The following is a 15,064-nucleotide window of genomic DNA, read 5'->3' on the forward strand; positions in this document are numbered from 1 at the left end:
CGAAGCTGGTAAGCGTATAGGGTAAAAATCCATCTTGATTTTTGTCATAATTTGTCGGTTTTGCTACCAGAAACTGAATGAGTTAGAGTTATTATAAAGTCAACGGATTTGGAATTATATTTCAGGACTCGAAACCAAATGTTTTACATTGTTCTAGTAATCGCAGTACTAATAAAATTAATAATAAATAGGTTAATATGATTAATAGAGCCCGGAAGTTCAGGCATTTATTTTCGTTAAAATAGGCAGGCATAAAGGCATTTATAATGTGGAAAATAGGCACTAAAAATGAAAAAAAAGGGCAAAATAAACCGAAAAAAAGGCACATTTAGAAGTTGCTTACTTTTATCTATAATTTCTGGCAAAATGTTAAAATCTAAATTGGAAAGAGCATTTCAATTTTCTCCGTCTTGATTGCATATAACTACAAGGTGCTTTTTAAGTTCTCAACATTCATTGATAGTCGTCTGTCAGAGAGAATGTTTTTAATAATAGAAAATGATCTTTCTACTTCGACAGAAGTTATTGGAGCATACATAAAACAAGCTAATGTAGCTGGACTCATTTCGGTAACAGCAATTTCACCTTTAAGAATATCACAAATTGTTTTCAATTGTTTCAAGTCCTCGTTTGCACTTTTCCGCAACAGCTGACCCCTTTTATCCTGGCACTTCCATCATCTGCTGCATAGATTCCTCGAAGATTTTCATGGATGTTATAATTGTAATTGTCTCTGGCAATGCACCATAATGTGCAAAAATAAACTTGAATAGCACAGGAGTTTTTTCACTTCACGAATTGAAGCCGCTTCATTTTCTGGAAGAGTATCGATCACCTCACTGATTTTTTGAAGGTTGTTAGCATAATATATAGCTGCTGATATCCAGGTTCCCCATCTGGTCAAGACTGGTTGCTGAGGTAAACTAAGCTCAATCGCAACTTCCTGAAATTTTCGGGTTCCAGAGGGAGATTTCAGAAATATCTTTGTGTTCGAAATCAACCTGTCCACTTCAGCAGTCAATCATGCACAAGGAAATGTTAACCGAAAGGCAATATCCTGACTCAGCATGAAATACTTTTTTCTCACACTTTTCTCCTTCAGCAATGTTGAAACATGTGTGAGTTCAATATTACTTAAATAAGGCGAAAATTATTCACATAATAAACGGAAGAAAAATAAATGCCAACAACGTTTTTTTGGGAGAAAAATAATTTATATACACATTTTTTTAAAAAAATTGTCAAATTTCATTGAAAAAGGCAAAAAAAGGCATTATAATTAAAAATAGGCAGTGGGGTCCCAAATAGGCAAAATAGGCAAAATGAAAAGGCTTCCAAAACATTCGAAACAACATAAGGAACGTATATCCGGAAAAAATTTATCAATATATGCAGTAGAAAAAAAGAGGCATTTTGCCAAACGTCCGGGCTCTAATGATTAATAAGTATATTAGTAATAACATTAAAATAAGTACATTAATAATAATGATCATTATTGTTGTTATTACATGAACAGGTCAAAATATGATACAAGAATAGAGATATAAGAAGAGCACATGTTCATTGTATAGCAAATGTAGACTGAAGATCAATAAAATTTGTTCAAAAGCAGCTGTCCTACGAAATAAATTAGTGGACATATTTAAATGCATGATTGAATACAACAAGGTTGTTAGGTCCGGCTGATTATTTTTATGCGTATTATTAGTAATAGTGGTACAAATTAACTTTCGCAGGCACAGTCACAACTTCATATTATACAACAGCAAGAAAATCATGTGATTTTTTATTAAAAAAATAACATTTAAATCACTTGAAAAAAAAATAATTTACAGAATAATGACACCATTAAGCCTTGTTTCCATGATTATGAACTTATGTACTTGATACAGAGTCTGAAGAAGACCTTGCTAGAAGGTTGAAAAGTTACGTTTAGTTTATGTTTTTAATAAAATAAATTACTGCCTTGGGCAGCATATTTATTTTTTCATTTACAGAATAATGTACATAAGAATTTTGTAGATATCAGAATCACTTTTGATGAAAGTACATTAATCTCGTAATCATTTAATGGTGTTTATTAAGCTCCTAGAAAGGAAGAGAAAAGCAACAAAATATATATTTATGTACTGATGGGGTGAAGTTCATTAAAAAATGTATAATATGTAAACTATAAACACACTTAGATTTCTCTTGATTTAAAATGCAATAATTTTTATAGGCAAAAATAGGAAACATTTTGTGCAGAATAATGTACAAAATACTAATCGTGTTTAACAGTAAATAGTGTAATTATCATTAAAGTGTAAATAAACATGGCAGATTATATACTGAAAACTATCATTAAAAAAATTGCAAAAATTCAGCTACAATGACTATAAATAATATTAGAAGTTTCAATTATATAGTATATCCAGAATGTTGTATTTTCACTAGAAGAAAAGCTACTGATATTATTATAGTTCCATTAATACACTCAACAAACATTTCCATAATAATTTCAGTATCAGAAACGGAAAAATGTATATTTACACATATTTTTTTGTTTGCTTTGATCAAGCTGTTCAAATATTTTATAGGACTGTTTACCAGAAAGAGCCTTTCTATAAAAAACATATATCTATATACAGGTGCTAAAGACATGCAAGCAATTTTAAGGCTGTTTTTTTTAAAAAAAAAAAAAGATTTAAATAATAAATATCATCAAAAATGATTTTTAAAATAAAAATCATGATTTTTATCCACCCTGTACAACAGTAAACAAATGTTTTGCTTATTTAATTTTCGACTTGGTCATTCGGGGAGGGGGTCCGGACCTCCCTCTAAATGCGTCCCTTGTAGTACTACTGTGTAAAAGCACTATTTTGATGAGCCCATTTTAATGTTTTAATCTTCAGAAACTTGTGCTGACTTTAGTTACGGTAAGGGGTTTGGTCCCTTATAATGTGACGGGTGCAAATAGCTCAAGTGCTGACGCTCCCAAACAAAAATTTCATTTCAATCAATCAATAAATTTTCCCCGAGTATCCATCAAGTGAATTATAGTACCACAATGTAGTACAATAGGCTTACAGTAGTTGTAGTTCATTTGGAAGGAAGATAATATTTGAAAACAAAATTTGCTTTTTGTGTATCTTTTTGAACTGCAGCACCTTGCTTCTTTCAAATTATTTGAAGGGGTAGAACTTGGATTTACCGATTTTGGAGGCTACTGTACCACCTCCCCCTCCAAATTTTGGGAGGTGTAAGATTGTATTCCTCTACCCTCTTCCCGCTCCTGTTTCCTTGCCTTCGGAAACATAAATCTTTGAAGGGTAACTGTAAAGAGTACGATGTGTGAGGCTCTTAATTTTAATCAGCGCCAAGTGGAACGTATGGTGGTCTGAAGAGATTAAAAAAAAAAGCTGTTTACTGACAGGATATTGCAACATTTTATGTTGTTTTGTCGCTCGCTACCCCACCTTTTGCGTAATCTTACGCATGGATAATAGTAGGCAAATTACAGGGCGCTATTTAACTTCACTCTTTCCCATGCTGAAGAATGGAATTGTTGGATCACAATCTGTCTCCTGCGTCGTTCACCTTTGTATCTGTTTTTATTGCTTTGACCTTACATTCTGTAAAATAAATGGTAAGTAGTGACCCTTTCCGTTGACACCCAAATGTCAACCACTCTTCCACGTAATACACCCTCTACTGCTTTTTGCATTTAGTGTAGAAACCCTAGACTGACAACATTGTGAGGTTCTCCTATGTACAATTTCAGTCATAAATTTTAAGTCATGTAAGATGCCATTTCGAATGTCTCGTTTTTCATGGTGTGCTCCTTTTCCAAGATTTTTTTACTCGCGGGGGGCCCCTTGGCAAGTGGATGCCCGGAGGGGTGGCAGGACAGTTTACTTTCCCTTGGTAGGTAAGGTTTAGCATAGTGCGGTGCCAAGAGTGGCAAAAAGTGTGTGTGTGTGTGGGGGGGGGGGGGTAACTAGCTCCACGCCCCACCTAATCGCCGCCACTGCAAAATAGATAAAGTGCACGTTTATAAAACTATGCATTGATTTCTGATAGCATTGTATTCAACGTCGTCGAGGGACCTAAGGCTCGATTTTTTTGTTTGAATGTTTATATTAGGTCTACTGCCCGAGGCCCAATCGGGGTGTACTCCTCTAGTAGCGCCAAAACCTTATTTTTGATTACATAAGCGTGTTTATTTGTTTTGTAAAGAGTTGGACTTGTGTAGACAAGAATTGAGTTACTGCTAGGTCCACCACGGCATTTGAAACCTTGACAGGAAGGCAGTGGCGCTAGTGTTGCTGGATTAAGTCATGGGGAATCCTGTAGTTCGCATGTTTTCCGAGGTTTGAAAAGTCTTGGGGCTAGTATAAATATATTGCAAAATCATGTAAGAGATTAGTTTTTTTGATATCATTATGTAAGTATGAAATAAATGCATGCCTACAATGAAGCATTATTTAACAGTAAGACTTAAAGTATTTAATAAATAAGGCTATGATCTTTCGTATTTAAAACTGTAAAAATGTAACATTATCAAGGTTTTAGTTGTGAGTGGACAGCTAGTGATGGGAGGGTAGAAAGTAAAAGGGGTGGGGGCCGCCAAGAATCCACCTCGCCCGGCGAAAATATTATCTTGGGCCGCCCCTATTGATTAAGCTACCATTGAGAATGCTCCAAGCCTCGATTCTGGAAGGGAACATAGTTCTCCTCCACTTTTCACTGTAGTTTTAGTCCTGAGTAGCCTATTTGAACGTACGAATGGACTTTGTATTCACTGAAACACAATCTAAAAATTAGGGATGGACGATATCTGAAATTTGATATCGCGATATCGTCAAGAAGATATTGTTGTTGATTGACTTGGTGTTTTAAGTGCACTTTATGCACAGTAAAGCTAATCGGGATTGGACCTACAGTTTGAAATGGAATCCGAACCACTTGTGCCTCCACCGGGTATCGAACCCGGGACCTCAAGAAGATATCGTCACAGACGATACGATACGATATTTTTTCCGTATCGTGATATTGGCGATATATCGTCTCCACGGTATACAATCGCCAAATATCGTGACAATATATCGTCTATTTGATGTCGCCTGCACGATATTTTTCAATATCGCGATGTATCGTCTGGATGATATATCGCCTCACACTACTAAAAATCCCCAAATATAAAACCGCCATCTACAACAAGTCCTTCATTGTTACAGGGATTAGGGAATAGAACAAACTGCCTGCACTATTGACTAACATTATTTGCCATCAAAGTTTTAAAGAAACAATTAAAGAACTTACTATTGTCCTAACAACTACATTAACGTACTTATCTTAACAACTGCACCTGCACTTACATATCATATAATACATACCTATCACCCCCTCCCCCACAATGCACTACTAATGACTTATTACATATCTTTATTCCACAGTATACATACTAATCAATTCAATGTTTTATTTTATCATTGCAAAACCTTTATATTATCTTTTATTGTATTATAATGATCCAGGCCCGTACCCAGGATTTTCTTGAGGGGGAGGGGGATCACGGCCGAAACAGTATATATATATATATATATATATATATATATATATATATATATATATATATATTATTGTCATGAAATATATGTCAATTATTAAATAATTAATATAATTAAACATGTATAAATAAATTAATTTGGTACATTTATAAACTAGCAAATTAATTCCTTTTAAAAACTGGTTCAAAATGTTGAGAAATTAGAAGATAGGTGAAATATTTTTAATAAGTGTTAGATTTTATTTAATTATTGCTTTCTATAAATAATGGTCAATAAAATTTCATACTTTTATTGTGGTATGTTTCTATAATGATGTATATCTGTTAATGGTCTCTCGAAAGGAAATGTTTCCTTATCAGAGTTGTAGCTAGAGATTTCAGCGCTCAGGACGAGAATAGATTTTTCGAATCCCCTGCACCGAATTTGCACCACCCCCCCCCCCCCTGCCTAGATGAGGCTCGCATACTTAGACAATGATGAAATTTTATGTCTAATCTTTGCCGTTAAATCCGACGAAAATAAAACTTAGCATTCAAGAAATGTGGCTTATAAAAGGACAGTCGGTTGTGCATCCTACCTCATCTTCATTCAAGCAGTGTGTGGTATTGTTCACATCTGCAAATTCGATTGCAAATTAAAGATGTGATATACGTAACTACGTGGAGGGGCTAAAAATAAAAGACTTTGAGAACACATTAGTTTCCTATTAAATTAACATGTAAGTGCTAGGTTTTATTTCCGACGAGAGGAGGTGAGAAATGAAGGAGTCTAATTTCTGTGTTTCAGGGGCCTAGGCTGACTATAATGACTACTATGACTATAACCCCCTTTGTAGATACGGCTCCGTTCCTTACTAGTTCATTTTGATATAATTATAAAATCTTATCTATGAGCGGGGGCGGCGATTGGGTTCCAAAAATAGGTGCACAAGGTGCCAAAACTCGGGGAGATGGGTAAGGACAGTTTATCAGTTCAGTCTATCTTGATAGATAAAGTTTAGCACAGTGCGGGAGCAACATTGGCAAAAGATGAGGGGAGGGACTGCATCCCTCGCCCCCCTAATAGCCGCCACTGTATATGACTATAGAAGTGCGCTTTTAACCGCATGCTGTTACCAGATCTAAAGAAAGAGAGAGAGAGAGAGAGAGAGAGAGAGAGAGAGAGAGAGAGAGAGAGAGAGATGTGTTTCTGATATTTTTTTAGTAAAGTATGTATGAAGTCAAAACTAATTTGCTAGAGGCACATATTTTTGGTAAATAAAAAAATAAAAAATTTAAAATTTCGGTACAAAAACAGAGTCGTTTTCGGGTTCAAAAGCTGTAAATAAAATGAAATATCGGTGTTATAGCGGTGAATAATCACATCAAAAGTGGTATATAAAATGACATTTTGGTTTTAAAATTGTGAATATAATCCTAAATTTGATTTTAAAAGTGCACTTATTACACAAAATAAACTTATCCCTTCTAATAGCACATTTATGAAGTTACAGAGTATTAAGTTTATTCCTGTGTAAAGGGGTCCATTTTTGCTTGTCAAATTTTTACAGCAGAATAAATCCATTTTCTGTGAATTGCATAACTCGCAAGATACTTCAGACTTCAGAAAGTGTCTCGTCGGTATATAAACGGTAAATTTCGTGTTTAAGAGTATATTTCGCATTTTACAGTTCATTTCGCATTATTTCGTGACAAAACAGGGTAGGAAAATGCACCTCACATCTTTCAGAAACATGAAAAATTAACATTACAGCATGTTATTTCATATTTTGTGTTTTCGTCAAATACGAAATTTGCATGCCGCTACTAATTGCTTATTTTTATTGTTATAACACAAACTCTTCCCCTCGGAAAATATTGATGGGGAGGGGGTGAATTTTAATAGAACAGGATCGTTGGTGGGAAGGTGTGAGATCCCCCCCTCCACCATAGGAATTCGTACCCTGGATGTGACCACCAACGCTAAGGTAGTATTGCAGATGGATGCACAATTGTAGTGTTACAATATTATGGACCAAAGTAACGGGAAAAAATAAACCCATTGATAGTCCCCCCCCCCCTTCTCCCCGACCCGACAATCAACAATACAGTCGCTTACAGGGTAAGGCTGTCATCTGGCGTACAGCTCGGTGCTTGTTGCTTACATTCCATTCTGAAAAGTATTTGAATAATACAATATTCACAAATTAACAATGTTTTCAATTTTCTTATACCGCCACCATTGAACAGCCATGATTTGATTTGATTTGTAATAAAGATAACCTATGATTACAAAGTAATATATTTATAAGTTAAATGACTTGTATTAGGAATGATTCTTACAATGAAGAATATGTCTTAATGTGAATTAACCAAAAAAAAAGGACATTTTCTCATCAAGTCTGCATTTCGAAGAAAATCAGGACAGGGATTAAAACTAGTGAACTGTCCCGACCAAATTGGGAAGTTTTTGATAACTTTGCATAAATGGTTATAAAACTAAAATTGCTAAATATACTACAGTGCAGACTTCTGGAGTCTACCTCTCTCCAGAAACAACCCATTCATTTATGCAAGAAGAAAATTGAAATTCTTGCAAAATGTGAAAAACCGTCCGTGTTTTTTTATTGTAGTTTTTTCAAGGTTCGCATTAATCTATTTCATGGCTCGAGAGGAGGGACATGGCCCCTTGCCCCCCTCCCCTTGGGTACAGGCCTGTAATGATCATTATTTTCTTTTCTTTGTTGTTATTGATTTATTGTATCTCTGACAAGGGTTGATTGTCAGAACGGCCCATGAGGCAGAAACACCATTCTATTATAGGTATTCTAGTTGCTCATGTTTTCGCTGCAAAATTTCAAGGCAGTACAACGCCTCAGTTTGCATGGCCTCCTGTTTAGAATTCAGGAAGGAAGTAGTGTTATCTTTTGTCACAAGGGACGTCCGGCTGCAAACAATTAGCCTATTTAAGATATCCACCATTCACCATCGAGTTAAAAATAACAACCGGGGAGCTATTTTTATTGAGCAAAATGGTGGTTCCAGGATGCCGTCACCTAACCCAGTTTCTACTAGGATTATTTACATAAGCGGCAAGTTTCTCGTCTGTGGTAAATATTTATATAGAGTTATTGTTAGATTTTTAACATTGAAGTATTTTTGGAAGTGGCTTCCTTAGTGTTGATTGTGGTGTGAAGTAAAATCTCAGGAAGTGTGAACGTGTTGATACTAGTTTTTCACAAGTTAATTTTTATTGGTCGCAATTTTTTACTAGTCAGACAAGAACGATCTGGACTTACTTAAAGCCAATGGTGTAGTCCCAACATTTTCATAGGGTATACGCTAACTTTCGTCAAACGTTAAATGCATACCTCGTTTCCATTAACTTTGGGTTATGTTTGTATTAAATGTATGGATTAAGGGGAAGAGTGACAATTTCCCCGACATCCTTCTCTCTGAGGCAGCTGGGAAGCACTGTTGCCAACTTAGCTATTTTGGAGCCAGATCTGACTGTGGCACCCGCCCTCTGCTCCATTATGATGCCATCACTGGCTCCGGCCCACATAGACCAACTTTTGCCATTTTGCACGTGACGTGATATTGTTATGTCGGCTGCCTCGTCCCACCCCTCTTACCCCCCCCCCCAACTGCTTTTATGTAGCGCCGTGGCTGGGGTGAATATGACAATATTGTTATCCGGGAATCCATTATTTTCGATTTCATACGACCGTCAATAGATTATTGAGATGGGTGGTGTTGCCGGATCTAAGAGTAAATTATCATCACTTTAACGCTAACGGTTATACGTTAACGGTTATAGCAGCGCCCCTTGACAACTAAAATTACCCTAGGAGGCACTTTATCCAGCCTTCCTAAATCTAGCTCCTTGAAAGTTAACTCTAGCTCCATTTAAGGTGAAATTTATCTCTTTTATGAGCATCAGGTTTGGCAACACTGCCAGGATGGCCGTATGAAGCAAGAAGAAATGCATTACGCTTATGGGAACATTATCTTCCCCGTTCTCTCGGGAATATCAAACATTCAATGGCGTAGAGAAGTACACGAACGGAAAAGGGACATGTTGAACTATATCTTAGTCGTAGGAAGAGTCGAAACTCCCATTTGATTAGCCGTAACTTGAAGTTCATTCCCCACAAGGCATGCATGGGATTCTGCAAATGCCCGTATTCATCATATTTTTCAAACATCGTGTCCAGCTTAATAATCGCCTTAGCAAACAGCTTCCACTTTCAACATGGAGAGAAATTCATACTCTATTGCACAGTCAAAAGTTTTTTATTTTTTGTGGTAGTGCCCATTCCGTATGGAAGCAATCTACTTCAGATAAGTCGTGTTTGGCAGCTAAAATATCAGCGCATGCAACCGTATACAATTCAGAACGCCGGACCGAAGAAGGGGGCTTGGGTGTGCAGGGGTGCCCAGAACAACCGAACGCTTCCGAACAGGTAGACCTGGGTCATAACAGGCCCTTTTTTAGCCCCTATCCCCGTGTTTACAGCCACGGCAGGGTTTCTCTGGAGCTATCAAGATTATTCCGCGTGTCCAGTGGCGTGCACAAGAAGGGGTTGGTGAGGGTCATAATCCCTGCATAGGCTCAATATTCTTAAAAAAGAAAAAAAAAGATCGTGACAGGCAGGAAAAGATGGCAAAATGAGGAATGACTACTAAAAAATTCATGTAACCCCCCCCTTTCGAAAATCCTGGACGCACCACTGCGAATGTCTGCTATTTCCACTTGTTAAGGGAAAAAGGACATATTGAACGATAAGAAATCTGCTTCTTTTTATCAAAACAACAAGTGAAGGCGGACCATAAAGGTTCTTACCTTTAAACGCGACAACTGAGGTGTTTCCACTTCAGTTTCAATCATATTTAATAATTCTCATTGTATGGGATAGAATTATGTCTTTTGTAGTCGTAAGGTCTGTGGTATGAGCTTTTTCATTGAATTGGCAATGACCTTGGCGTTGACTCTTGACCCCCCCCCCCTTCCGTTAAAAGATCGACCCTGACGTTTGGCAAATCTTGCAATGACTACGTAAAAGTGTCACGCTTTGCCACTGGAGATCAAGCACACAAACTGTATTTTTGAATGGCAATGAATGATAAATACATTCCGAAGATACATGTGTAACTTTCATGTACAACATATGTTTTGCAAATATGCAAATGGAGCGACGTAAAATAAGAAAATACATATGCAACAAGCTAACACTAAATTGTGTACGTATTCAAAGCTTATTCATTACAAATATACAACACATATTATTTAAATACATTACATTATAGAAAGCAAGTAGATTGCGAACGAAGCGATCAAGAAAATATTTAGATCCAATTTTTGCAATTTAAAACAATATTGATTTAATAGGGCGCAAATAATTTACTGAACGCCATGGCATTCTCTCTTTTACAACTTTTTTTAGATCATTCGGCGCCCAATGGCCGACTCCCGCCGCCCCTAGCTACAGCTCTGAACTTGACGAAAACGAGAAAAGCAGATAATGCGAGCAAACAAGGGAGAAAATTTTACAAAACTTATTTTTATTTGTATAAAATTTGAAATCGAAGGGGGTAACTGCTTTTCTGTGCCCCCCCCCCTGCAGGTGCCCTTGGCCGCCAATGTTTCGCCCCCTTTCCTCCCTAGAATTGACTTCGTCAAATGTTGTAGGGGGACAATCACCCCCTTCTCCCCTGTGGTTGCGTCACTGTATAGTACAGACATATTTAAGCAATATATGTTTACTTTAGGTACTTTAGGCTCACTGCCATTGTTAGTCAACCTTATTCTGCATAGTTTGTCTGCTCGACTAACCTTGTATTAATGCGAATACCACGCCCTCCCCCCTCCATCCAAACCGATTCTAAAGGCATAAGAGGTGGTGTTTCATTTCAACCCTATCGCCGTAATCACCCACAGTTAGGTAGAAAAACTATAGACAATAACCAAAACTAAAAATCCATAACAAGTCAATCAAACTATACGATTCCCCCTCATTTTTGTGTGAAGATATATAGAATTTGTACCCCCGAAAGATTCCCATAACGAAGGCGCGTCATGAAACCCCAGAATTTCAATGGAAAAAACAAAAATCTGGAGTTTGTCCCCTCTTCTCCCGCTATTTTGGGGAGAAGGCGCCAACTTTAGTATTCCTTTCAAAGAATGGACATTTCTCAAGAGAATGTAACATGTTTCATGTTCTTGGGTGCCATACAAGTTCAATAATAAGCCAAAATGTGATTTTTTTAAATTTTTTTTTACGAAAAGTAGGTAATTTGCATTTTTGGAGGAACATTCTTATAACCCGGGCACTATGGGAGCAGTCTATTTCGGATATATTTTTTTTTTTGCAGCTAAAACATCAGCGCATGCAATCGTGTACAATTCAGAACGCCGGACCGAGCAAGGGTGGCTTGGGGGGCACGACCCCCGAATTGCAATGAAAAACAAAACATAAAAATCTGGAGTTTGCCACCTCATCTCCCCGAATTTTTGGGAGAAGGCGCGAACTTTAGTATTCTTTTCAAAGAATGGATATTTCTCAACGGAATGAAAGATGTTTCATGTTTTTAGGTGCCATACAAGTAGAATAATAGGCCAAAATGTGAAACTCAGTTTTTTACGAAAAAAAGGTAATTTGCATATTGCTCAGAAAATTGTTATAACTCGGGCACTATGGGAGCAATGTACTTCGGATAAGTTTTGTTTTGCAGCTAAAACATCAGTACATGCAACCTTGTACAATTCAGAACGCCGGACCGAGCAAGGGGGGCTTGTGGGGCACGACCCCCGAATTTCAATGGAAAAAACATAAAAATATGGAGTTTGCCTACTCTTCTCCCGCTATTTTGGGGAGAAGTCCCAAACCTTAGTATTCTTTTCAAAGAATGGATGTTTCCAAAGAGAATGAAACATGTTTCATGTTTCTGGGTGCCACACAAGTTGAATAATGAGCCAAAATGTGAAACTCTTGTTCTCTCACTTTTTCGTTCTCTCGATGTTCAAAACTGAAATACAAAATACTTCAATTGTCGCTTTGGACGATTATATAGTCCGGTGACAATTGTTGTTGAAAATAGAAACAAGATCATTCGCATGGGACTTATTCGATACTTCTAAACGTCACATAAATCGAACATCTGAATTTATTTTGATGATAAAAGGCAGGTTTCAATAAGCTCACTGAAAATATGGCCAAATTACATAAATAAATGTGAACGAAGCTACCTTGGTAACAGATGTGATCCGCTCCTGACCCATGAGTAGAGCTCGGATTTGCATGTAATTGCATATTCTTTTCCTTTCTAGATACCTTGAACACGAAAATGTCAACGAATTATGTAACTGACATCATTTTCTATAAGTTTTATGCTACATATTTTTACATATTTGCCAGGATATTACATATTTTACATATTTGCTAATTTACTTACATATTGCGGCACTTTTTTCCTACCTTGATTCTTTTTCCTATAGTTTCGATCTCTGAAACATGATGAAGAAAATTTGTAGCTCATGTGATGTCATATTTTCTAATCAATGAGATGCTTAGTGCTTACGGTCCCCTGAAATTGACTGCCAAGTCGAAAGACGGGCTGAAGTAAGGGAACTGTTATTTATCGAAAGATGCTGGAGTTTCTCTCCCCTCCCCTTTTCTGGTTACATATTTTCGTTTCGCTTTTAGGTTTAGGCAAAGCACCTAGAAACTTGGCATCGGTGGACAAGAAAGCTACTTTCCTGTACGTAGCGAGTTACACAATTTTGTTTCTTTGTATTTAAAATTCAAAAGTAGCTATGGATTTTAATTTGATTGTTCTTTCTGTAGACGCTTTATTTTTACAATTTGTTTCGAAAGTTACGAAGAACTCTCGTACATATTTACATATTCTACAATAATTTCCGATGTGAAAAGTAATTAATAGTTGACAAAATTGGCTTCTTAAATATGTGCACGTTGCTGTCCTTTTTTGAGTTTATAAATTTGATACAAATTTTAATTTGAACAACTAATGTCTTTAAAATTACGTTGAATATGTTCAAATAAAATAAATATCTAGCAGAATTCTTGAAATTGCTTGGATACTCGATTATTAGTAATATTACATATTCTATGATACTACATATTTAGCTACATATCCTTTTGATAATACATATTTAGGTACAGATTTTATCAATGATTGTTACATTTTTAGGTACATATTTTATCAATTATTGTTACATATTTATGTACATATTTTGTACTTTGATATTACATAAAATCTGGGTTCTACTCGTGAGTAAGTTTAACCAGAGGACATACGGCGTTTTTAATTCAACCCATTCCTCGATGGCACATTGGTAGCGTTTTCGACTTATAATGAAGAGGTCCCGGGTTCGGTACCAGTTGAAGGCACATAGTGGTTCGGATCCCACTTTAAACTGTATTCCCAATTCCTGTGCATAAAGTGGTCTTAAAACTGAAAAGAAAACTTTAAAAAACTCGTTTTTACGTACGTACATCACATTCTGAAAAACAGACTGAGTAAAAATTAAAACGAACAATTGGCCTACCATTTTCTTTGCCGTTAGGTGTACTGGAACAATTTAATAATCTTTAGACCTGCCGTAAACAAAACTGAGGACCACTCATCACCTGCAAGTAAATGCATATATTATGACTAGACTTCGGAACTTAGGTTTTTAACCTACTTTTTCCTTTGCAGGTATGTAAGAAATAATAAGTTATGTCAGCGTTTCGTTAAAAAACGCAACAACGGATGAAGTTTTATGGTGCCTAAAAAAACTATTTTGCTTGTTTGAACCTATTTTAGGTTTATGCGCCTAAATCAAGCCTTTTTTTAGGTTTTTATATATTTTTAAAGGTTTTACAGGATTTTTATGCCACACGGAGTCATTTGCTTTGTTTTGTCACGAAAAAATTCAAGGACGAACGTGTTTGAAACAAACTCTCTGTCGATTTCCCTTCTTCGAAGTCCTTGGTGATTTTTCAAAGCTCTAAACAAAGCAAAATGTCTGGTGCCACTGTTATCTGTACAATCCAAAGTGGTCTGATCTGTGAGGTCTTGCTCACTTTCGCGTCACTTCGGTGCTTTGTGGGATTCACGCCTTGCAAACTAATGTTTCAGCATTGAAGTTTGCACCACTGACTATGTTTTTGTTGAAAGATTTTTTTCAGCAAGATGATCCTCACAGACCAAATTGCGGAGTTTGACTATGGATAACATGAAAAGAGATTTTTGCCTAACTATACGTCGAAGAGTGGATTTTAATAGCAAATTTCCAATGGTAAGTTCTGCCATCGCCGTAGGGTTAGGCAACACACATAACGTTATGCAAGATAGTGCGTATTTCAGGATATAGGTGTCCCATTATCATTGCCGGTGACTATACCTAATCAGCATTTTTCAGGAATTTTGAAGTATTTTAAGTTTTTTTGAACCTACTTCAAGATTTTTCTACCCTTACTTATCATTTTTAGGACCTATTTTAGAATTTTTCGAACGTATTTT

At 36.4% G+C, this 15,064-nt stretch overlaps 1 protein-coding gene across 1 annotated transcript in view; it reads left to right on the top strand.

Annotated features, from left to right (window-relative positions):
* The window catches only part of LOC146003466 (cGMP-dependent protein kinase egl-4-like), a 138,750-nt gene that overhangs the window by 97,305 nt on the left and 26,381 nt on the right, over nt 1-15,064 (top strand). The gene's annotated exons all lie outside the window — the stretch shown is intronic.

Source organism: Lepisma saccharinum, chromosome 20 (assembly GCF_977018435.1).
Source record: "Lepisma saccharinum chromosome 20, izLepSacc3.1, whole genome shotgun sequence".
NCBI classification, from domain to species: domain Eukaryota; kingdom Metazoa; phylum Arthropoda; class Insecta; order Zygentoma; family Lepismatidae; genus Lepisma; species Lepisma saccharinum.